Source organism: Canis aureus, chromosome 33, assembly GCF_053574225.1.
Source record: "Canis aureus isolate CA01 chromosome 33, VMU_Caureus_v.1.0, whole genome shotgun sequence".
In the NCBI taxonomy this organism is placed as follows: Eukaryota; Metazoa; Chordata; class Mammalia; order Carnivora; family Canidae; genus Canis; species Canis aureus.
Genome location: NC_135643.1, coordinates 38,926,789 through 38,950,524, shown reverse-complemented (window position 1 = coordinate 38,950,524; position 23,736 = coordinate 38,926,789). Strand labels below are relative to the sequence as shown.

Here is a 23,736-nt window from a genome sequence, read left to right as displayed (position 1 = left end):
TAAATATAAGATTATAAATCTTAGTGATGTTACTATCAAATACTAATATCAAATTAGTAATAAATACTTGGAAGCAGATGAGAAAGTGGGAATTAGTGTAGGTGTATGAATCAATTATTGCTATGTAACATTACCTCAAAATTAAGCTGCTGAAAGTAACACACATTTATTATCTCACATAGGTTCAGCTTGTCACATAAGACAGCCCTATTCAGTGTGGGAGAGAATGGCACAGGGGTGTGAATACCAGGAGGAGAGGTGTCAGAGGCCATCTCAGCAGTTGGCAACACCATGTGTTCACTTCCCCATCTTTTACGATAGGGAATTTATTAATACTGTCCAAAGTTGAAACATGAGATTACATAACAACTCCAAGCTTTCCAAAGTTTCTAAATAGCATGAAACTATTAAAGAGATTTATTTTCAAGTGGCTTTAATTCATTTTGGTAACTATATTAGAGTTTTTTCTGCCATTTGTCAACAATTTAGACCAGAATTATCCCCATGCCATGACAAATTCTCTTAGTAAAGTTTATAGCTTATACAGAATGATGCTATTCTTAATCACAGGATTTCTCTATGGAGTTTAATCTTTTTTTTTTTTTTTATGGAGTTTAATCTTATTTTATTTTGGAAATGTGATTTAACTTCTAATCTCTCATTTTAGCAACATTGTGAAGAATACTGACTAGAAGTAGGCTTTTATACCTTTTTAAAATCTATTTTACAAAGTTCAAGATAAAGAAACTAACAATTATAGAGAATATACAGAAATAATATAAAAGCACTGGAATGTCTAGGTAAAAATAGAGAAAAGTCACCCTTTTGCAATATAGAAAAAAAATCATTTGGTCTGATTTTTAAGCTCTTCTATTCGCTATCTTGATCTTATCATTCCATCTCATTTCCCATCTTTTCCCAAAAGAGGACTTGATTCTTTAAGATCAATGTCTTCCTGTCAAAAACGTGCTATTTGAAAACTATCAAGAATCTGGAGTTGTTTAGGCAGCCGGAGTGGCTCAGCGGTTTAGCGCCACCTTCAGCCCAGGGTGTGATCCTGGAGACCCAGGATTGAGTCTGGCATCGGGCTCCCTGCATGGAGCCTGCTTCTCCCCCTGCCTCTCTCTCTCTCTCTCTCTGTCTTTCTGTCTCTCTCTGTCTCTCATGAATAAATAAAAATCTAAATAAAAAAAAAAGAATTTGGAGTTGTTAAATAATGTTACCCCATATTTCAACCTTGGACAATTAATTCCTTAATATGAAAGATGAGGGAAAAAAAACACAGAATAGAGCCAGCTGCTAATATGGCCTCCCAATGATTCTGTTCCTCCTTTATTTTCTACAGTGGTTTATATCATGTCCTTAAAGGAATGTGATTTAAGCATGGACTTCCTCTCCTAACTTTTCCAACCTTCTACTTCTCTATCAAAACTTTAGGTTCTGATTTTAGAATTTGTCTTATTCTTCCTTCTTCTTTTTATGCGCTTTCTAAGGCAGTATTATTCCTAGCCACCCCTAACTGAGAGGAGGAGTATAACTTTTAACCAATAGGACCTTGTCACAACAGGAACTCTCTAGAAATTAGGAAAATATAAGGACCCCGAGCACCCTCTTCTTATCCCCGCTGAGGTCATCTGAGATTCTGCCTCTGAAGTGAAACTAAGAAAGAGAATTCAAAGGCTAGTCTCATGATGAAGAAGTGATATTCTCTAAAGTTTATTGGTTTTGGTTAGTTTTCTCATTTCTGCTGTCCTTGAAGGCTGCTATTTCATTTTAAAGAAACATTTAAAGCAATTTGTCCTCTGGTTATCAGTAAGCAAGGAAAGTGTGCTGAAATCAGGTATTGGCTGGATTTTATGGGATAGGATGTTATAGGACTTACTATTTATTCATTTAGTCATTTCATGAATATTTATTAACATTAACTATGTGCCAACCACTACTCTAGGTCTCAAGGCTCAGTGATGAACAAAAATAACAAAATCTCTTTTCTCACAGAGTTTACACTCCTATGAATTGCTTGTTTTCCTTGCAACATTCATTGGTATGCCAGTTATACATTCCTGCATAAAGAAAAACACCTATAGGAGAATTTATTTTTCAAAGATGGCCCCAACACTCTCTCCCACCCAACATGCTCTAAATACGACTCCAACACTCCTACTGAACATGGGGTTTAGTAGGGTGATGAATTCATCCTGGCTTTCCTAGAACTTTTCTGATTTTAGCACTCAAAGTCCTGTGCCCTATGAAACCCCTCAGTCTCAGGACATTCTGGACTTAGTCACCTGAAATTTATCTTCCCCTCCCTTAATTTAGGTGGCTTATGACTACATCATATGTGACTTCCAAGAATAGGTCACAAGTGGCAATAGAGCAGTCATGTCTCTTAGAACCTAGCACCAAGCTCTGAGGAAGCCCATACTAGGCTATGTAAAGAGGCCGTATGGAGAGGCCACAAAGCCACTGATGTTCCACCCAACAGTCCAGCTGAAGTCTTACCTAATAGTCAGAATCAACAACCAGAAATGGCAGGAGAAATGTCTCCATATGACTCAAGCCCTCAGCCATCAAGTTACCACCAGCTTTCAAGTATTCTCAGATTAGACGTTGTGAAGTAGAGATAACCCTGCCTGATAACCCTGCTCTGTCTGACTTCCTAACCCACACAAGCATCGAAAGATAATGGCTGTTACTGTTTTAAGTCACTAAATATGGGTGTGATTTGCTATTCAAGAATAGGTAACTGACATACTTTCCCAAAGTTTGGTGACTTAAAAAAACAACATCCTATTACAGTTTCAATTTAAGGACTAAGAATTCAGGCTTACTATGGCAGGGTGATCTTTCTGATCCTCACAGCACTAACTGAGGCTACTTAGTGGTAATCAACTGGCTAACAGACCGCTCTGAAGAATCCAACACTGCTTCACTTACCTGCTTGGCATCCAGGAAGCTATCACTGGAAATGAGGGTTAGCTGGGACTGCCAGCGGAAGGACTTCTCCAGCATGGAAGGCTCAGGTTAGGCAGATTTCTTATGTGGCAACTCAAAGCTTCCATACAGTGTTCTGGTAAACTCCGATAAAAGCTGCAAGGCTTTTTAGGACCTACCTTCAAAAGTCCCAGAAAGTGTTTTCCACCATGTTCTACTAGTTAAGCAAGTCACTTAAAGCCAGCTCAGATTCTAGGAGGGAGGACCGGACTCTACTTCTCAATGGGAAGAGTAGCAATCAATTTGTAGCCAGGCTGTGTCTTCCATATTTGGTATCACAAGAACAATACATGAGCATCAGGAGTTAGGATGGTAAGATTGAGACTTTAAAGGTAACAATGCATGCATCCCTCTTCTTTACCTTTAGGTTGAGATATACCCCTCAACAGCTATTTGGATACTCAACTAGATGTTACCTTTTTATGGTTTCAAAGACCATTATATTAAGGTCAGGATGTTGTGTTGTGTGTATCTAATAATGGCAAATGCCAAGCTTCTGTGTTTAGATGCTAGGAATTTAAAACGGGCCATGTGGATCACTACTATATGTTACTTTTGTATTAAGAAAAATGATAAAAGTTATCTTTAAAACTAAGATTCTCTGAATCTACAGCTAATCTTTATTAACAGTGTGGGAAAATCATATAAATTGTAAATGAATATAGGAATCAGTGGAAATTCCAAGTATAAGGTAAAGGATAAATATTCTACATAAAATAAATTTCAGACTTGATATTTTCATCAATACATGTTGTTGGGGATCCCTGGGTGGCTCAGTGGTTTAGCACCTGCCTTCAGCCCAGGGCATGATCCTAGAGCCCCAGGATCAAGTCCCACATCAGGCTCCCTGCATGGAGCCTGCTTCTCCCTCTGCCTGTGTCTTTCTCTGCCTCTCCCTCTCCCTCTCTCTCTGTGTGTCTCTCATGAATAAATAAATAAAATCTTAAAAAAAAAATACATGTTGACACAAAGTATTTTTCTTTGTGTCATAATTGCAAGTAGGATTCTGCCAAGAAGTCATTAAAAGCAAATTTAATATTAAGCAATGATTTTTACGACAATAGCTGCCTTCCAGCAAGCTGTCTTAGGCACATGGAGCTAGTGGTTATTTCAGTGACTTACAATCTTCATTAATGTCATCATCAGTGAGTGACTGCTGGATTCCTGCTTCTTGACTTAGGTAGTTTCAAGGTCTCCAAATTTCTAATCCATTTATTTGATTTGTACATTCCATACTAAGAATCTAAGAATGCTTTCTTAAAGAAATTTTATTTGAATGTATTCCTTTTTGGTTTATTTATTTATAAGAGACACAGAGAGAACCAGAGGGAGAAGCAGGCTCCCTATGGGGAGCCTGATGTGGGAATCGATCCCAGGACCCCACAATCATGCGCTGATCCAAAGGCAGACACTCAACCCCTGAGCCACCCAGGCATCCCTGTATGTATTCCTTTTTAAATCTATAGTGTATCTTCCCAAATTAAGATAAAAAGGTTAAGAGAAGCTGAAACTAATTAGAGATATTCCTCACATGAGCTCTCTTCTTCCTTTAGCCTCTTATTTTCCTTCATAATCATTATTAATACATACTGATTTCAGGTCCACTATATACAGAGAAACATATCATACTTTCAAGAAGATACAGGAAACAAAGCCTACTTTCAAGAGTTTATAATCTTGTTGAAAATCTGTGACATATATACATAACATTTCAAGGTAATTTGGAACTGAATGTCAGAAGGACAGATGCAGGGGACCTTGAATATAGCTGAACTTGAATGATGTTGTCTAATCTAAGGAATCATGACATTACTTCCTCCTTTTGGAGAACCATTCTCTGGTTACCCCAGCTCTTCGGGACATCATTCAAAACATCTTCAGAATTAACCTCCTGCTACAATGCACTCTTTATGGAAGAGTCTTCATCTAATTCTCCAGATGACTACTGCACAGAGTTGCCTTTGATAAAGAGGACATTGAAAGAAGCCATTATTTTAAAACTAGGAAACTAATTTCAATAGGAATAAGTAGGAGATAGAAAAACAGAAAGAGAAAGAATACTAAAATGTCTAGAAATGGCGTGGCTAAGGCATGAGAAAGAGCAGAATGAAAAGGCTGGGACTAGTAAGGGAGCACAAGTTCCCTTAATGTGGGTTATCTAATAAGACCAAAATGTATGTGACAAATAATCACAAAACTTTGATGACACACAATGAGAGTTTACTTCTTGCACTAACACGGTGCTCAGGCAGGTCAGCTCTGCACTTGCTTAGGCTTGCTTACAGGTTATCTGGAGATGAGATGGCTGTCAGCTGATCTAGAATGACCTTGACTGCCTCCTCTGGGCCTACTTGGATTGTACCTCAGGCCACTCATTTTCCAGCAGGCCAGCACAAGGCAAACTCAACTGCACATGTGCTTTACAGGACTCTTTAATAGAAACAGAAGCTCATTAACCTATATGACCTGAAGCTTCGCAGAAATTTTGGGGAGAGCACTGGAAAGGAGACTGAAGCCAATATTATTTTGATTTTAAAAGAGAAACCAGCTGACACCTAGTGTATTCATTTTATGTTGCTGCAATAGTGAACTACCATGAATGCAGGAGCACAGAACAACACAAATATATTATATCACAATTCTGTATGTCAGAAGTCTGTGTTGGCTCCACTGATTTCTGTGTCCTGGTTTCACAAGGTCAAAGTCAAAGTTCAGCTAGCTGGGTTCTAGGAAGTTTTAGGAAAAATCTACCTCTGAGTTCACTTAGATCATTTGGTAGTTTCCCATTCCTTGTGGTTGCAGGACTGAGTTCCTTTGTCCTTGCTGTTTGTCAGCCAGGGGTTATTCTCCATGTCTACAAGCGCTCACATTTCTCATCTCCTTTCATCTTCAAAGTCAGCTATTGGGGGATCCCGGGGTGGCTCAGTGGTTTAGCGCCTGCCTTTGACCCCGGCATGATCCAGGAGTCCCCGGATCGAGTCCCACGTCGGGTTCCCTACATGGAGCCTGCTCCTCCCTCTGCCTGTGTCTCTGCCTCTCTCTCTCTCTCTCTTGTCTTTCATAAATGAATTAAAAAAAAAATCTTAAAAAAAAAAAAAACAACAACAAAGTCAGCTATAGCAGGTTGCATCTTTCTCAGACTTTGTATCTCCCTCACCTTACCCTCTGGTTTACCTCTACTACCTCCAGCCAAAAAAAAATTTCCCTGCTTAATTGGGCTCACTTGAATAATCCAGGATAACATATTTAAGGTCTCTAATCCTAATATTACTCAGCCATTGGAAACGACAAATACCCACCATTTGCTTCGACATGGATGGAACTGGAGGGTGTTATGCTGAGTGAAATAAGTCAATCGGAGAAGGATAAACATTATATGGTCTCATTCATTTGGGGAATATAAAAAATAGTAAAAGGGAATAAAGGGGAAAGGAGAAAAAATGAGTGGGAAATATCAGAAAGGGAGACAGAACATGAAAGACTCCTAACTCTGGGAAACAAACTAGGGGTGGTGGAAGGGGAGGTGGGCAGGGGGTGGGGGTGACTGGGTGACAGGCACTGAGGTGGGCACTTGACGGGATGAGCACTGGGTGTTATTCTATATGTTGGCAAATTGAACACCAATAAAAAATAAATTTATAAAAAAAAAGGTCTCTAATCCTAATTGCATCTGGAAAATTCCTTGAGTCATGAAATATGACATATTCACAAATCCCAGGAATTAGGGTGTGGACATTTTGGGGGACTGGTCACCTACCATACCTGGAAACATGTTTCAAAACCAATCCTTTCCCATTAATAGTTTGCCACAAACTCTGGAGTCATAAGCTCACATTATTTGGCCTTGATTTTGTACATTTTATCAATTGCCAGCCTGTGTGTTATTTCAGGCACTCTCATTTGGGTTTGAAAAAATGTGATGACTATAACTAGGGAAGGGGACTTTTTTCAATTCATGGTTACACTTTTCTCCTCACTGCAGGTTAAGAAATAGCTAGGGCAAAAGAACAGCCAGTAACTTAACTATCCTAGAGCGTCTCCTTTTCAAAGATAGCACTCTGCCACCCCCACCACTAGAACCAAGAATTCTAATTCATCAATAGCTTTTAAACATGTTCAACTATTTTGGATTTTTGAAATTGTGTCTTCCTCAACATTTTTATGTTGAAGTCCTAATTCCCATTACCTCAGAATGGAACCTTATTTGGAAGTAGGGTTGGTGCACATTCATTTAGTTAAGATGAGGTCATATTGGAATAAGGTGTGAATCCCTACTCCAATATGACTAATATTCTTATAAAAAGGGAAAGTTTGAACAAAGACACAGGGAGAACTCCATGTGAATGAGGGCAGAGATCTGCAAACCAAAAAATGCCACAGATTGCCAGCAAACTACCAGAAGTTAGGAAGAAGCATGGAACAGATTCTTTCCTATAGCCCTCAGGATGACCCACCCCTGTCAACACCTTATCTTGGACTTTTAGCTTCCAGAACTATGAGAAAATAAATTTGTGTTGTTTAAGCCATCCATTTGTTGTGGCATCCAATTTGTAATGGCAGTCCTAGCAAATCCATACACTAATTAATTTAGATAAACTTCTGGTAAAAACCTGGGCATAATTATATCATTTTTAAAGAAATACATATGTGGATATTTTTAATTATAACTAGTGACTTTAAAAAAAAACATTATTACCTAGAATAGTTGTAAAGGAAATAGCTAGAAGGGACTATGCCAGGCTATGAGGAGAAATAAAATCATACTAATATTTATGCTGAATTATTAGGATTCTTGACCTACATTTGCTCATGCAGAAATTAAGCCCCTCTCCAGTCCCTTCTTCTCCATCTCATAGCCCCCCCTATATATTTCTGTCTTGTTTGAGGTCTTGTATTTTCTTGTAACCGATCTGTTTGTGTCCATCTACTCTGGTTCCTTCATCTAGGTAAGCTTCTTCTGTTGGTTCTGCTCCTGGTGCCTTCTGTGGAGACACCATATGGCATGCTCAACAGTCCTACACCAGTGGCCTCCTGAATCTTAAGGTGACAATGCAACACTAGGCTCTGTGGCTAGGGGAGGAGGAAGAGGTAGGATTGGGGGTGATCCTCTTACCAAATCTATGTTGTAAGTTCTCTGATGGGCCCTAAAGCAGCACTGCTTGTATCTGATGTCTCACTGAGTCTTTCAGGATTATAATTCCTCCACCCTTCACCTTTCTCTCCCCTGGGCTCAAAACCTACCCTAAAGGCTAGGAGAGGAAAAATTCAATCTTATCGCCTGTGTTAGCATCATGCCTTCACCACCCAACTTTCACAAAACACTTCCCTCCTTCTACTACCAAAACAAAACATTGACAAATCTTACATATAGACCCTAAAGGGACCATCACTCTACCCATTCCACAGCCTAATTCTATTTCCCCTCTGGGTTCAACTAGGATTTCCAACTCCATAATAAAAGAGTACTAAAGTAAGTCAGACAGAAAGGGTAGCTTACTGAGAAGAGAGTCAGTAAAAGAAACTTAATAGGGAAAAAAAAAAAGAAACTTAATAGGGAAGGTAAGATTTTTTTTATTTTAATTTTTAAAATTTTAATTTCATTCAGCATACAGAGGAATATTAGTTTTCAGTATTCAATATAGTGATTCAACACTTCCATACAACACCCAATGTTACCACAGCAAGTGCACTCCTTAATCCCCATTACCCTTTTAGTCCACACCCCCCATCTCCTCTGCTCTGGTAACCATCAGTTTGTTCTCAAAAAGTTAAGAGTCTGTTTTTCGATTGGTCTCCAGAAGAGGTTAGATTTTTTTTTTAATTTTATTTATTTATTTATGATATTCACACACAGAGAGAGAGAGAGAGAGAGGCAGAGACATAGGCAGAGGGAGAAGCAGGCTCCATGCACTGGGAGCCCGACGTGGGATTCGATCCCGGGTCTCCAGGATCGCGCCCTGGGCCAAAGGCAGGCGCTAAACCGCTGCGCCACCCAGGGATCCCAAGAGGTTAGATTTTTAACGGGAAACTGTAGTATTTAAATAAATGGGGAGACAAAAGGCATTCCTGGCCACTAGTAAAGAGCCAATGGGAGACATAAATTTACCTGAACAAAATCAAAAGTAAGATTCATTTCACTCAGTCATTGCAATTTGTCACAGGTATCCAGTAGAAGAAATCATCTTTAACTCAAAACCACAGAAATCTTTCACTCTCTGTCATTCTCAGAAAGAATGTCTATATTCCTGGGAGTTATTTAGACAAAAAATATTCCTTTCCATTCTCTTAAAATAGGAAATTTTAGTGAGGTTTTCTTTGTTTAGATTTTTACCCCAGATGACTCAGCCTGGCTTTGTCTACAATGAGTAATTTCAGTTTGTTTCACTTCACCTACACCACAATTTTCTTTTCAATTGAACTTCCATGCATGCTCTTTGGACATACTTTTTTTTCTTTTTTTCCTCATCAGCACCACCACAAACTCCAAATGGCTCTTTCTACCTCTCTGTAAACACTTAAAGAGGAGAAACACCTCCCTCCATTAGCTTTTCCTAGCCACCTCAGCCTTGCTAGAGGTCTCAGTGGCAGCAGGACCAATTAAGTTACCTGCTAATCAAATTTAAAGCAGAGTGGAACATATCTGGGAAAAGCATGTCTTCTTCCATGTCTCAAGGAACCTAGGCCACTGTGAATCCAAACCTGGCTTCCTGGCTTTCTTACAGTAAGTGCTATTTGAAACAAAATGACCCTTATCCTCTCTGCAATTATGACAGCCACAAACAATATAGGTTCTGGTTTATGCCACCAGAGGGGTGTGTGTGTGGGGGGTACATTCTGGACTGTGCTTATGTACAGCCACTTATTCTTCAGCAGAACACACAGAGGTTCTAGAGTTACTAATACCAGGGATTATTTTATCATGGTTCATTTTATAGCTGTAGCAAACCTCAGAGGAACATGTTTTTGTGAATAGAATCTGCTCAGGACTTAAATTGCTCTAATCATTTAATGTATCATATGTGGTCCAAGTCCCTGTTCGGGTATACTTGGACCCAAGCTCGAGCTTGTAAATAAACCCTCCTGTGTTTGCATCAGTGTCAGCTCCTTGGTGGTTTCTCAGATCCGCGATCTTGGGCACAACATTTGGGAGCTCGTCCGGGATCTGAGAAACCCCCAGGACCCCATCTGGAGGGTTTCACGCCTGGTGAGTGCACTCAACTTTTTCCACCTTTTGCATGCATATTTTCTGAGAGCTCTAAACTGTACTTTTACCTGTAGGAATTCCAATCTGTATTGGGTCGACATTGGCTTAGGCGGACGTGCTGGCGGCTATCGACCGGGGGTCTTGAGGAGACATCCCGTGTCCCTGCCTGGAGGACAGGGTCCTCATCTGTAAGAAGGGCTGGCTGCCAGCCCTTTGGGTTACTTTCTGTTTTGTCTCTGTGGCTGCATTGGAACGTTTGTCTGTGTTACTATGTCCTTGTTAACTGTGCATTTGTCTGTGTTACTGTGTCTTTGTTAACTGTCATAACTGTTTACATAAGGAGAGGGAGATTTCAAATTTATTGCATATCAGAATGGCCAACCTTTGATGTGGGTTGGCCCCGAGAAGGAACTTTCCCCTACCTATTATCTTACAGGTTAAGGCTGTGATCTTCAGGGACAAACCAGACAGCCATCCTGACCAGGTGCCCTACATCCTGGCCTGGCAGGACATGATCGAGAATTCCCCCCCTTGGTTTCCCTCCAGGTCCACCGCCAGACTCTAGTGGCAGGTCTCCAGGCTGCCACACACAAGCCTACCAATCTGGCCAAGGTGTATGATGTGAGACAGGGTAAGGATGAGAGTCCAGCAGCCTTCTTAGAGTCATAGAGGCTTTTAGGCAGTACACCTCTATGAACCCAGAAGCCCCGGAAACCAAGGCCGCAATTATCATGGCTTTTGTTAACCAGGCCGCTCCGGACATTAAAAAGAAATTGCCAGGTGACTAGGTGATGGGCATTGAGGTGGGCACTTGATGGGATGAGCACTGGGTGTTATTCTATATGTTGGCAAATTGAACACCAATAAAAAATAAATTTATAAAAAAATAAAATAAAAAGAAATTGCAAAGAGTAGAGAGACTAGGAGAGAAGAGCTTGCAGGACTTAGTAATAGTAGCAGAAAGAGCCTATAATAATAGAGAAAGTCCGGAAGAACAGCAAACCAAACTGTGACTGGCAGACCCGAAACCTGGCCAAGATCCTGCTGGCTACAACCATGGATGACCCACGGGAAAGATGGAGGCACCTCAAGAAGCTGGCCTCAGGGACAGGTAAGGAGGATGGCCCTGGTCCCCATCGGGAGCGCCCTAAACTGAACAAAAACCAATGTGCTTATTGCAAAGAAGAGGGCCACTGGGTGAAAGACTGCCCTAACAAAAGACCTAAGGCCCCTGCCAAGATCTTGGAGATGGAGGACCTGGACGACTAGGGGAGTCGGGGTTCGGCACCCCTCCCTGAGCCCAGGGTAACTTTTAGAGTGGAAGGGCAACCTGTTGAATTCCTAGTGGACACTGTGTCACAACATTCGGTTTTATTACAACCCCAAGGGAAATTGGCAAGCAAGACTTCATGGGTGCAAGGGGCCACAGGCACCAAACAGTACTCATGGATTACCCGAAGAACTGTGGATCTCGGCATGGGCCGGGTATCCCACTCCTTCATGGTCATCCCTGAGTGCCCCTACCTATTGTTAGGTCAGGATTTGCTCACCAAGATGGGGGCACAAATTCGCTTCCACTCCAAAGGGGGAAAAATCCTAAACAAAGAGGGGCACCCGATTCAGATGCTTGTCCTGAGTTTAGAAGACGAATATTGTCTCCATCAAACGCCCTCAGCCCCAATGACTGACATTGAACGTTGGCTGCAGGAATTTCCCCAAGCATGGGCAGAAACTAGGGAAATTGGGCTGGTCCGTATTGACCGGCCATATATATAGAACTAAAGCCGGGGACAGACCCTGTCAGGGTCCGCCAACACCCCATGCGTCTCGTCTCCCTAACCCAGACTGGGACCCCCCTCTGCATGACTGTCAAGAAATTTTGGCACAGGTGCACAGAATCAGCTCTCCAGGACCAGCCACTGCAGAATGTGGACACCACCTGGTACACAGATGGCAGCAGATTCGTCTGAGAAGGAATCAGATACGCGGGGGCAGCTGTAACCATGGAAACGGAGACCTGATCCGGGGGCACCGACCCTGCCCGACACCCCCAACTATACTGATACTGATTTACATTGGCTCAAACGGTTGCCTATGACCCAGTGCTTGCATGGCTGGTGGAGGGCTGCAGACTCCAGCATCATCCTGCCAGAGGAACTAGGAGGGCGAGTCCTATCCAAAATGCACTGGAGTACTCATATGGGAACAAGGAAGATAGAAGACCTCATATGACATGCAAAGATCATTATTAAAGACTCTCGAGCAAAGATCGAGCAGATCGTGGCAAGCTGCCACGCATGCCAGTTAACTAATGCCACCACCCATGGATCTAACCCGGGTACCTGGCTCTGGGGGGACCGCCCAGGAGCCTACTGGGAAGTGGACTTCACTGAGGTAAAACCTGGAAAATGGGGATACAGGTATTTACTGGTGTTTGTAGACACTTTTTCAGGATGGACAGAGGCATTTCCCACCAAACATGAAACAGCACAGACTGTGACCAAGAAACTGCTGGAAGACATCTTACCGAGGTATGGTTTTCCTGAAACCCACCTCAGGGTCCAAGTCCCTGCTCCGCTGTGTCGGGTATACTTGTACCCAAGCTCGAGCTTGTAAATAAACTCCTGTGTTTGCAAAAAAAAAAAAAAAAAAAAAAAAGTATCATATGTTCTCATTCCAAGAAAGGGAAAGTTACTTGCTTGTTAAGAAAACAAGCACTACAATTGGTTGTCAAAACCCAACTGGAATTAGTTATGAAAGGTCATATAAACAGACACATGTTTTTGCAGGGTTTTTAAAACGAACACAAAATGCCTATAGATAGTAAAATAATGCTGGTGGTGATACAGCAGCATTGTGAAGTCTTGTTTAATAGTCTGTTTAATGTAAAAGAGATTAAATTAACTCATGCTGCAAAAGCAATTAAATACACACTAATCTATTACTGAAAACTCACCAAGTAAGGGTTTTAATCTATTATATTTCAATCTTGACTTTTTTGCAGTCGCTAAAATATACTTGCATTAAAAAATAGGTATGATAATCAGTGACCGTCACAGTTGTTAGGATGCAGCTGAATCCTGTTTAAAGTTTCCAAAAGAGTTGTATGGGGGTTTGGGGGGCTTGTTGTTTTTTTTTCTTACAGTATGTACTATTTGGAACAAAACGACTCTTATCCTTAACAAGTTTAACTATTTTTGTTGTTGCTGTTATTGCTCTGACTTTTGTAAGGAATTCATTTAAAGCTATAAAATGTTGGCAGGAAGAGAAACAACATTTTTGGAAGGTCTACAAGGCCTTGGGCACTTTGCCATAGAGAGCTTTAACTTGCACACAATTTTCAACACAGACATTAACATTTTGATTTTACGTATGTGAAACTAAGAATTCTAGGTAAAGGAACTTGCCCACTTAGGCTCATAGATGACCATGTTTTTTTGTTTTTTGTTTTTTTTTTAAATTTATCATCTTAACCATTTTATTATTTTTTTAATTTTTTAAGACATGTTATCAGTTTAATATACATTCCAGTTGCAGGGGTTATTGTGTGAAAGGTGTGCATCCTTTTGAACTAATGAAACATGCCATTTCCAGAATCCAGCTGCTTCTCCCTGCCTTCACTGCTACCACCCTAGTTCACGCTCAGATATTTCTCCCTGATTATAATTTTTAAAAAAATTTTTATTGGAGTTCAATTTGCCAACATATAGCATAACACCCAGTGCTCATCCCACCAAGTGCCCCCCTCATTGCCCATCACCCAGTCACCCCAACCCCCTGCCCACTTCCCCTTCCACTACCCCTTGTTCATTTCCCAAAGTTAGGTGTCTCTCATGTTTTGGATAACCATGTTTAGACTCAAATCCAGATCTAACATGCAAATTTTTCCTACCTCAAATTTTTGCCCTTGGTTTATTGGTCTGGAATACTCTCCAGTATCTGAACTCTGGCTCTCCTCCTTATCCCTCGGCCTCTTACCTTGTCCGGGCCCTCTCCAAAGTCCCTCTGTACCCAGACTCCACCACCCAGCCCTATCTCAGCACCTTGTTCCTTTCCTATGAAGCACTGAAAATACCTGTTTACTTGGTTGTTTGTTTAGTTTGTTTGTTTAAGTCAGCTGGCATGTTGCCTATTGCCTAAAATGTCAACTCAGTGAGGACAGGGACCATATCTGTCTTACTCACTTCAGGATAGCCAAAGTTTAGCAAAAGTTTGCCATATAGCAGGTTTTCAGTAAATACTAATTGCTTCTAAGTGTCTCCTGTTTTGTTTTGTTTTTTTTTTTTCACTCACTACACTGCCTGTAATGAGCCATTAATTCTCCTGGGGGGGAAAAAAAACTGTTTCGTTTATTAATTCCCAAAGTAAAAAATGCTAAAAATAAAATAATAACAAATGTCCCTGCTAGATACTTTATAGTCTCATATTACTGTTTCCCATACAAATCTTTCTGGTTTCTTATATTGAAGTGTGAGAGTGAGGTACTTGTCTCACAGAGACAAGCTCATGGACAAAGGAGAGTGAGTAAAGCGATAGAAGTTTATTAAGCAAGGATACAGAAAAAGCTCTCAGAAGTGAGAGGGTCCCAACAGGGTTGCCACTGAGGGCTCTTCAGGCTGGTCTTTTATTGAAAACTTGACCAGGGAGTTTGTGGCCTTGAGATTCTTGTGCAGTCTTGGTTTGAGCAAGGACTATTGATAACACCCTTAATGACTTACTTCTTTGTGGTCTGGTGACTTTCTCTGATTACATTATAGCCACCAAAGAAAAATACTCCCTCACCTCTGGGACCAGGTGGTCTGGTCTATTCTCTTATCTCTGTTTTTTTACATCTCGGCACCCTTGGGATTTCTGTAAGCCTGATTTCATGGCCCTCCCTCTATCTCTCCCAGCCCTTACTCAGTACCACCTGAAAATCAAGATGTTTCAACACCCAGTGATAAAAATGGATATATCTACCCTCTACAAAAGAGCAATGTGAAACAATCACGATACAATCCCAAGACTCATATGTTTTGTGGATGGTCCAGAGTTCTGTGTTCATGACGCTACTTTTTATCTTTTCCATGATAGAACAGTTGGCAGAACTGTATGATGTGTGCTACAAATATATGTGAAAAGGCATTATTTTGTTCTTGAGCAACTAATGTAAGGTAGCATTGTTCTCCATCTGGAGGTTCAAAGTACCAATAGGATACATTCCCTCTCCTTAAGGAAGTCACATTCAAGTAAATCAGTTCATGCTGATGTTAGTTTTCATGTTTGTACTTGCTAAAAGATTAACATTAACAGTCACCTATCTCTTAAGAACACAGGACTAGCTTTCCGGTGCCAGCATACTTGTCATGACTACCATGGAACACAGACAGACTTATGGGAACACTCGGGAACCTCTCTTGGAAAACCTGACTAGCGAGTATGACTTGGATCTTTTCCGAAGAGCACAAGCTTCAGAGGATTTGTAGAAGTTAAGGCTGCAAGGCCAAATCACTGAGGGGAGCAACATGATTAAAACAATTGCTTTTGGTCGTTATGAGCCCGACACTTGGTACCGTTCTCCTTATCCCGAAGAATATACACGACTGGGATGGCTCTACATGTGCGAATTCTGTTTAAAATACATGAAGAGCCAAATGATACTTCGCCGACACATGTCTAAATGTGTGTGGTAACACCCACCTGGCGATGAGATCTATTGCAAAGGCTCCATCTCAGTGTTTGAAGTGGATGGCAAGAAAAACAAGATCTACTGCCAAAACCTGTGCCTGTTGGCCAAGCCTTTTCTGGACCACAAGACATTATATTATGATGTGGAACCCTTCCTGTTTTATGTTATGACTGAAGCAGACAATACCAGCTGTCACTTGATTGGATATTTTTCCAAGGTCAGCAGGATCTGGAGATTAAGAAGCTACAGGCCCCAGCAGGGTGATTGATGTTGGCATTTGGGGACCCAGATCACTGACAGGAAGAGGCAGTATCCTGGGCAATGATAACATCCCTTCCCTTAAGGGTTGGGGAGGAGGCTTGTGGAAATCCATGTATAAAAGATTATTTAATGAAAATATATGATTTTTTATTAAAAAAAAAGAACACAGGACTAGAGGAATGGAGGGCAGAGTAAAAAGTTAAGAGCAATAAGGTTACACGTCTTTGTTTATTTCTTCTTTTATTATTATTAGCTGCAGTGCAGCGTATACACCATAGCTGACCTTAAGGAAGGACTTGATTTGTGAGAATTTGCCATTTGTTTCTCACTGTTTTCCATTGCTGGTTGCCTAGTCATAGTCTAACTTTACTAAAGCCCAAGGGAAGTTAAGAAAGCATATTTCATTTCTCACTCCATTAACATTAGGGGAAAGCTATGGGAAAGTAGATATAACATTTGCTGCCAAAAGTCTAAAAGACCATAAAACATGAACATACCCAGGTGGGAGCTCCACACACATGTGTAATCCCACCACAGATCAAGCATTATTTTGAACTGGAGATGGTAATTTAATTAGGTTTACCTAGTTTACAAATAATATTACTGAAACTATTTACTTAGTTTTATGGCATTCAAGTCCAGAATGAGTGGCCTTTGTGTTGGGATTCTCTTATATGTTATTGTATGCATTTCTTAAGATCTCAGAGAAGCAGACATAGAGAAAGGTTTCAGTTGTTTACCGAAATCTGCAGTAACACCTGCTTACTATTGTAATTTAATCTTCAATAATGTTATCTCCAAATAGAAAGATCAATGATGGAAAAATGGTCTTCTCTATCTATCAAGATGCTTACTGATTTGAACCACAGCCTTAAAGAGGCATTTCCTCTTTAAGGAAGAGTGCTTGCTTTCCTTTCTTTATTTATCTTTTATTTTTTTAAAGTAAATTAAAACAATGTTAAACCATTTTTAGAGCAAGAAATACAAAGAATATTGCTCTAGTGCCTGTTTTAGAGACAACTCCATCTAAAATGCTATTATACTCAGTGGAGAAGCAACATCCCTTATCCTGGATCTCTGAACAACCTTTATATTCTATGAGTACTTGTGATTTTCTCCAACTTCCTATAATACTGTAATAGTCCACCTGTGTGGGAAATGTTTAGAGGTGATGTTAAGTGCTGCATGTATGGGCCATGCAAGAATACCACACCCAGGGGCACCTGGCTGGCTCAGTCAGATAAGCGTGTGCCTTCGGCTTGGGTTGGGATCCCAGGGTCATCCTGGGATCAAGCCCCATGTCGGGCTCCCTGCTTTGTAGGGAGCCTGCTTCTCCTTTTCTTCCCTCCTTTGCTCTCTCTCGCTATCTCTGTCTCTCTCTCAAATAAATAAAATCTTTTTAAAAAAAATTATTTATTTATTAGAGAGACAGAGAGAGAGAGAGGCAGAGACACAGGGAGGGAGGAAGGAGAACCAGGCTCCATGCAGGGAGCCCGATGTGGGACTCGATCCCCAGACTCCAGGATCACACCCTGGGCCAGAAGGCAGATGCTTAACCGCTGAGCCACCCAGGCATCCTAATAAATAAAATTAAAAAAGAAAAAAAAAAAAAAAGAATAACATACCCAATTACCACCTGTTTGAAATAAAAAAACAATACTCCCGAAATTTTAAGTACAATTACAGTGCCTATAGGTTCTTGCTCTTAAAGTAAGGGACTGGAGTTTCAGGGTTATTAGAGTCAGTATCTTGATTTTCTCTCCATGAAATGCTAATAGGAGACACACCTCAAGATTTTAAGACACAAATTCCTTACCTATAGTCATCTGTCTGTGCTCTCCTTTCCTCTTTCTCACTCTACTTTCCTGTGGTGAAGGTATTTTCTATCCAGATTGAAAATCAGTTTTGTTTTGTTTTCCTTAACTCAAGATTGTTTACTTAAAATTACCTCATGTGACTTTGCTTTTGATTTACATTGTAATAGTTATCTTTCTATATCTTTAGTAACCTGTTATTAAACTGTTTAGTTTACTTGTTTAACCTTTATTTTCCTGTTCATTTCCTTTTATATTATCCTTAGAATTTGAGATCTATTTATTTCTAACTTTAACTTTTTTTTTCTAATCTCCATTCTTTATCTTTGATTTTATCAACTTCTACAACCTGAAGCTGCTAAGATTAATATCAAGAAGACTCTCTTTCCTTTGTAAGTAATCTGTTGCCTTTACAGAAACTTTAGGATTTTCCCTTCATCCTTCACCCTTCACCCTCTAAAATCTCTCTACCAGATAGCCAGGAGTATATGTATATGCTCTGAATACATCCCACTCAGGATTTGGGGATTTTCACCAAATCTTTATTTCTGGAAATTTTCTATCTTTTCTTTCCCCTGAATGTCACTTACAATTTCACTATTTTCTCCATCTCACACTCATTCTGGTAGGTGTTAGAACCCCTAATGCTATCACCCATGTCTCCCTTTTAAATTTTTGCTTATCCCTTTTTGCCATGTGTCATTTTATGCCATTTCTCACATTTCCAGCTCATTAATTTCTTCTTCAACTGTTCTGTGGTGTTGTTTTGGAAATGGAGTTAGAAGTTCAAAGTTAATCATTATACTGTATTTCTTATATTCACATTCTGTAATTTTTCTGTTACTATCTATTCTTGTTTCATAAATTCTTTATCTTATTTCTTATTTGTGATTTTTATTCCATTAGCCCACATGGACTAGGGGCTGGATTCTTCATTATATTCACATGAACCAAAGTATATGATTAAAAAATGATGACTCTGGATGTATGAGCAGTGGATGCCAAAAAGTAATTCTACTGACGTGTGTATGCATGTGTATACACATGTGTGCTAATTCCTTTGTTTATACAAAGAAAAATTGTTCAACTTTTTAACAATCTTGAAAAGTGAAGTGCATTTTGTTTATTCATTGTATTTATTCATTTTACTTAAATTTTTTTAACACACAACTATCCTATTTAAAACAATTATTAAAACCAAAAAGAAATAATTTTTATAATGAACACATTTCTGAAGACTCAAATCTACAAACTAGCAGGAATTTACACCTGGACTGTCCCACACTTTGGTGTTATGCCATTGATTTTATTAAAAAAATGTTCCAAAAATGTGTCTGTAAAATTTGTTGTTTTATTTACCCAATGAATATTGTTAAGAAAACAAGTCACAGTTTAACACAGCACCAGGGATATTGTGCAGGTCTCCTGAGCAGTGGCCTTGTCTATCTCTTAATGAGTTTGTGATTCTTGCAACTAATTACGCTTTCCTCTCCACAATGGTTGCTAGAAAGCTCTGAGCAAATAGCAACCCACTTTTAGCAAGAAGACAGAATCTTGAGGCAAGCATTTGTTACATTCTTTCACTCCTCATTTCATCTTGTTTTTCCATATTTTCCCTTTACCTCAATTTCCTCACTTACTTATTTTTATTTTGTGTATTTTTATACATTGCCTGAAACCTTTTTAAAAACAAAGTGGAGTATAAATAACCAAAATGGTAAATATGCAAAGCAAACAGTGCCAGGACAAAGTGACATTTCCATTTATGATCTAAATGTTACTAGTTTTACTTTGGTCCTAATACTCATAATTCTTTCATTTCTCCTCCATAGCCCTAGGGAAGTCGTTTATATTTAATATACTATTGAGTCTGTTAAGCATCCATGAGTGCTTGAAAGGAAGATTGCTCAGGGAGGAGGCAAAATTTTATCATAATTTCCAGTGGTTCCCAGATGAGAAATTTCCTCAGGAGGACCATAGAGAAAAGGCTATATTTATCACATGTTTAATAATAAACAATGTAGAGTTTTAAGTCGTCATTTGCATTTCCCATTAGTTAGATTCCAAATGAGGGTATCATCCATCCAAATTTATTGAATTCATTCTCTTTATGTTATTGCTACTGAGCCCCACTGACACACAGAAAAGGGTTAAAAGTCACATGAGTAAAAAGGAACTTGATTTTCATTTTATTATAAGTACTCTAAAAAAGAAAAATCTAAAATATTCCTCTCAATTTCTTTCCTATTTCCATATTCCTGGCAAATATGTCACGATAAAGCTGTTGTTATTACACTATACTAGCTGAGCCTACAAAATGACAAGGACCAATAGGTAGAAAAAGAAAATTTGAATAAAACTAGGAATAGTCATGATCCCAAACCATAAACTGTAAAGACTATCTGCCAAATCCAGAGAGGATGCCACCAACGAATGGAGTTCGCAAAAAGTAAATGGCATAGCCCAAGAATGCTCAACAACTTTTATCTACTTGCTTCTATGAGTTCCATAAGTGCCCAGTTCCACCCACACAGAATAGAAGAATAGAAAGAACCAAAGAGGGATCCCTGGGTGGCGCAGCGGTTTGGCGCCTGCCTTTGGCCCGGGGCGCAATCCTGGAGACCCGGGATCGAATAATTAAAAAAAAAAAAAAAAAAAAAGAACCAAAGAGAAAACTATTTATACTTGCCACCTTTACTTTCTGAGACATAGCTTCCTAACTTAGTAACTAGAGTGGGAATAGGGCAAAAAGTATAATTGTATCTGCAGTAGATACCAGTGTCAGTTAATAAGAGAACTAAATAAACATAAATTCATAATTTGGGAAATTATTGATAGATAGCCCTGCACTATTTGTCCACACGAAGGAGAATATGCCCCAAGAGAAGACACAGCAAATAAGTGAGAAACATTTAGAGATAATGCTCAGTTTACAAACTGATGCTGGCAGCTGCCCTAGATCATGCTCCCCGTTTCTCTCCATATTTTTTTTAAGATTTTACTTATTTATTCATGAGAGACACAGAGAGAGAGAGAGAGAGAGAGAGAGAGGTAGAGACACAGGCAGAGGGAGAAGCAGGCTCCATGCGAGGAGTCCGATGTGGGAGTCGATCCGGGACTCCAGAATCACGCCCTGAGCTGAAGGCAGGTGCTAAACCACTGAGCCACCCAGGGATCCCCTTGCTCCATATTTTTGAGTAAATAGCTTACACATTCAAAAGAATAATAGGAAAAAAAAAATAGAACAGAACCACATAAATACAAATAAAAAGAGGGAGAAAGAAAATTATGTAGTAATTGAGAATCAGATGAAGAATATAACAGACTGCCTTTCTCAAATGCTATTTAGACCCTCCTCTTGTGTACTACAGACACCAGAAAAACAGAAACTACATTTCCCTGATGAACTTGCAGGTAGAGTTCCAGTGTGATTTAGATTCCACTAATTAATGCCTGGCTTTTTTTCCCCTCGAATTCAAGAACTGAGAAAGTGAGAAGAGAATCATGGAATGAAACATTCCTTTTCCTGCGGTGGGCCATACCAGCTGCAGCATGGTTCTGGAGCCAGTAACTACAGTGACAACTTCCCAATTTGAGGGCAGTTTCTTAATTTTGTTAGTAACACCAGCTACACTGGCAACCAGTTCTGCATTGTGGTTTTGGGAATTATTTCTGGAAGCGCATCCTAGAATATGGTTATTTAACCCTTCTAATATTTATGGACCCTATATTATATGTTTATAGTAATTCTCTTTGTTCAACAAGCTAGATTTTGCCCTCTGCAAAGGAGGATTAAAAAAAAACAGCAATTTAGGATTTTGTATCTGATGTAAATAATTTTCAGTAGAGAAAGGCTCCTACTAAAACTAAATGGTGGGACCAGGAAAATCCATGGTCTGTATTGATAAAATAGTTATTTAAATCATCAGCTCTGGTCACCTGCAGTGAAGAACCTTTTGGAGTCAATGCTTTGACAACCCAAGTGTCTCTACACAAAATATTATGATAAAAAAGAAGAATCTAAATTTCATGAGACTGTCAATGTCTTCTAACTACATTTTAAAAAAGGAAATAGCTGACACGTTGTGTTTCGGCGACAGGCAGACAGACGACAGGCAGACGTAAAAAAGGAAATAAAAAGGAAATAACTAATTCAAGATTTTAAATTTCCAGCTCAAGTTATGATGAAGATAAGTCAATCCTTAACCTCATCAGGTCCTTCTGGAAAATTTTGGACATTGATTGGGAACGAATGGTAGCCTAATGATTTGAACAGATACATTTGAGTAGACTCACATAACTTTGAGTATCCTCCAATTCCTAAGTGCCACCCTGGTCAGCAGAAGTTCCTCCTTCCCTGTCTGATGAGTAGAGACTTGCTAGACCAGAGATCCTTTAATGGCTTCACCTGAGCAGGATACCTTTCAAGAGAATGACAAGTCTTGACATGCTGTACTCCTTTCATCTTTCAATGCCTCAAGATCAACAACTAAAATCCAAACATGTCATTGTAAGGATGGTACAAAATGAAATTTAGAAAGTGAGCAGCTTACACACCAAAATAACTAAAATATTTTGTTGTTATTTTTACTTGGTGGTTAGCTAATGGGGATATCATGGAAATGGATTCTAAGACCATGGAGGAAGGAACAAAATTATAAACCAGGATGAATTTATAGATATGAAAATCCCAAGATCGAAGAAAGTAGAAATACTGGGATAGATTGATCATGTATAACATTCTCCTAACTAGATCTCCTAAGAGGGCTTAGAGTATTCTTCCTATACCAAAGCACTGAAAAATACATTGTTTCAGTCAATATCCTGTCAAGGAAGATTGAAGCACACCTTCCTGTAAAGCTCTGTTGCTCCCTTAGTGGCTATCCTTCCAGATTGAAAGTAACCAGTGTCTCTGATTTTGGTGAACCAAAATAGAGCATCAATTAACCAGGAAGGGCAAGACAGGCAAGATAGCCATGCTAGACAGCAGGACCAGAGTGATTATCAAAATGATTTGACCTGCAAAACCTTTGATATGAGCTAATGGATGAAGGGCTAAGACAGAGGAACAGAACTAAGGTCCTACTCAATTTGTATAATATGAATAAAAACCTTCTACATCTGATGAACAAAAGCCTCACTTGAGTCAACATAAAGGAGTTAAGGCTTCTCATCCAATTTCCGGGCCTGAGTCAATAATCATACCTATAATCCCTGAATGAAGATGAGACTAGGTAGATGTAGGAGGATCTTGTAATAATATCACAATTTTCCCAGAAGATTCCAAGAAGCCTACTCCAAAGGGACTAGGGGCATTTATCAGAATGCAGTGGTCAATTTTATGTGTCAGCTTCACTAAACTAACAGATGTTCAGGTGTAGGTGAAATATTATTTCTGGGTGTATCTCTGAGAGTGTATCCAGAAGAGTTGAACATCTGAATCAGTCAAATGAGCAAATAAGAGCCAACTTCACCAATGTGTTCAGGTACTATCTAATCTTTTGAGGGCCCAAACAAAACCAAAAAAGGCAGAGGAAGGCTGAATTATGACTCTCTCTCTCTCTCCCTCTCTCTCTCTCTCTGTCTCTCATGAATAAATAAAAAAATTTAAAGTCTCAGATGATCCACCACATTTTCATGGGTTTTATCTCCAGGAACACTTAAAATTCCCCTTCTTCAATAAATTCTCTTAAGCTTTTCTGGTTTTCTGTTTATATAAACTGGATGGTAAGGATGAGGTCCACAGATCAGTAGGACCACCTCTTAACAAGTACAATATCTATCTCTCTTGAGAA

The 23,736-nt window shown here is 39.6% G+C and overlaps 1 long non-coding RNA gene across 2 annotated transcripts in view; it reads right to left on the bottom strand.

Moving 5' to 3' along the window:
- LOC144304037 (uncharacterized) overlaps positions 1–23,736 on the bottom strand; it is a 149,422-nt gene that overhangs the window by 4,744 nt on the left and 120,942 nt on the right. The window contains exon 3 of one of the 2 annotated variants that reach the window (XR_013371026.1): positions 12,726–12,822. The exons of the other annotated variant lie outside the window; for it this stretch is intronic. This is a non-coding gene — a long non-coding RNA (uncharacterized LOC144304037). The remainder of the gene's footprint in view (positions 1–12,725; positions 12,823–23,736) is intronic. 2 annotated transcript variants of the gene reach the window in all.